Genomic DNA, 2909 nt, shown 5'->3' with positions numbered 1-2909 from the left:
ATAACGATAAGGATGATGAGTATGATGTGGTGATAGCCTGAGTCTGTTCGAATTCCTATCGTAGAGAACATTGTGGCGGGGAAGAGCACTACCCAATCCTCCATATACAGTGACGATTACTGTAATGGCACATCAGACAAAGCAGTTGATGGGAATCCTGACCAGGGATTTAAGAATGGACACTGCTCACGTACTTTAGAAGATGATCCAAGCTGGTGGCGAGTGGATTTGAGCATTCCTGTGCAGGTCTTTGAAGTGCGCATCGTCACTGGGAATTCGCCCTTGTCTGACGGGTCAAATGTTACAAGGAATCAAGTCTACAATATAACATTGGGTGAGAGAAACACTTGCAGAAATCTGTTGTTGAAACATAGTGAACTGAGCCATAAACTTAAGAACTAGAGACTTTTCAAGCTTGACTCAAAGAGAATCATAAGTTAAATGTTTTGTTATTTACTGTAAAGATTTACAGATTTCAAAAGCTTTTGTGTGCTCCAATTAAGAATTGGTTCATGGTTAGTGTGCGTATATGGAGTTGTGGAAGTTATGAGAGCACGATAGAGGCGTAAGAGTTGCTCGAAGCGATTGCCGAGGGCAACTCTAGTATCTTGAGTGCGTTCCAAACTTCCCAAGTGCATCCAATTTCGTTCCCAGAGCCTCCGTTGCATTTGTCCAGCGGAACGGGCGCGTGGTTTCTCTGGAATAATCCAAAACCGGAACCAGAAAACTCTGGTTCCGGTTAAATAACTGCGCGTGCATGAGGGGAAACGGTTAGAAATCAACAAAAACATCTGAAGTTTACCTTGCCACGAAAACGCTTATTTTTCACTCGCGAGACAGTACACATGAGTATAAACACATCTCGTAATACACTCGAAACATTTAAACTGCGGAGAATAAAAAAATAACGGGAGGAATTTTTTTAATGGATAATTATGTGGCTAGCCTTACATACGTGTGTTTTATCCCTGCCAAAGGACTCATCAGAGACCTTTAGGCTAACTCGTCAAACATCGCGTTTGAAGTCCCGCTAGGATCAAAATGATGGTGGCAATCTTGGAATCCTTATGTGATATAAGGCCAAATTGCCACCATCATTTGATGCTAGCGAGACTTCAAACGCGATGTTTCACAAATTAGCCGAAAGGTCTCTGATGAGTCCCTTGGCAGGGATGAAACATACTTATGTAAGGCTAACCGCATAATTATTCATTGAGAAATTCTTACACTTTTTCAAATTTTTTCAATCAAAACAAATTTCAGCATCTGGTGTCACGCAAGTGACAACTAGGAAATTCAGAATGCTGTATTTTCAAAAACAAAAACGTTACGGAACTGGTAAGTAGTAAAAATATTATTTATTTCCAGATTAACTTCGACCTCGTATAGATAAAAATCCGGAAGAAAGCATAATTTTTTAGTTTAGAATTTGAAAATTGCATGAAATGAAACCAATTTTTAACAGCCAATCAAATATGGCCTCTTTTGGATTTGACCAGAGTCTCTCTTTTCCGACCGCTGGTCAAGGGAACAATGACTCTGGGAACGGAGATAAAAGTACACCCAGAACTTACTATGTGAGTATATGCACAGCATATACTCAAATAGCATGAGCCAAATAGCATGAACCAATTATTTTATAACATATCAACACGAAAAGCCGCTTTAGTGATTAATTCTTATTATGGGAAACAGAAGCAAGAAGACATTTTATTGGGTAATTGAAAACACACCACCTTGAAAAACAAGTACACTGGAATTGGTGTGAAGAAATGCCCATAACGTTTGATCCCCTCTCAAAAGAACTGACTATCGATAAAAATAAAGTGGAAAAAATATAAAAGTGACAAGTTCTGTAAAAAAAAAGAATTATTTTTGACTCAACGGCTTGCTGAGTTTGGGCGTTTCAAAACATCATTTTCATTCAAAACAGTCTTCACACTGGATTGTGCAGTTGGTGAAAATAGGATAGTTTGGTGTCATGTTGTCTTGCGTGTCCAGCAAACTTAGTTTCTTGACCTCACTACGGAAAGTATTGGTAGTAATGGAAGAGTCGGTGGGATCGGTGACAAGAGAGCGTGACAGGACCTCACTGCCAATGGTCGATGGGCGAGAGGTGAAATGTGCTAGTAGGCTTTGATGACAAAGGGAAGGGCAACCATTCAGTCTCATCCACTTTCACGACTTTGGTATTCGATGGAAAAAAGTGTGGAAATTCTTGGTCTTTGTCCATTTTATCTTAACAGAAGTGGTTGTTTGTCAAGGGGAAACATATAGAGCGACTTTCCTATGACCTTGAAAAATAAAAGTGAAAACAGAACGTAAACAAAAATGCAGGCCATTTAATTGGCTTATCGAACAAAAACAAACGGCGGGAATAAAGAGAAACTTTGTTTTAATGTTGTCAAACATTGGTCGGTGAAACAAATTGCGAACACTTTTTCAAGGTCATACGAAAGTCGCTCTATCGTCAAGGTTTGCTTTGTAGACATTTGCACACGTCATCTCATATATTCACGGCCGTGAGTTTGGTTAAGAGGTAAAAGACGCGTAGAGTACGTTGTTGAGTGATTTGGGCACACGTGCTATTTTTTTGAGAACACAATAGAAGTGCTTTGAGAAGCTTGAGCTGCAGGCTCTTTAAAGTAGAAATGCTCTTGGCCTAAAATGGGTCATGCACTGTCCCAAATCCACTTATCTTCTTCCCCTTTAATAGCAAGGTGAAGCTACAATCATAGACAAAAGTAGTTCGGAAGGTTATGTAAATGAACCACACCAGAGCTGTATTTCAACCTGCTTCTGTTAAAGCCCAAAAGAAATAGTTTCACTTTCTCTTACGTAGCCCCCCTCCCCCCTATTCAATGTTGGAAGGTAAGTCAACAATTTTCCACTGAAACCATTCAGTTTTG

This window comes from Montipora capricornis, chromosome 11 (genome assembly GCF_036669925.1).
Source record: "Montipora capricornis isolate CH-2021 chromosome 11, ASM3666992v2, whole genome shotgun sequence".
NCBI classification, from domain to species: Eukaryota; Metazoa; Cnidaria; class Anthozoa; order Scleractinia; family Acroporidae; genus Montipora; species Montipora capricornis.
This window is presented reverse-complemented; position numbering follows the sequence as displayed.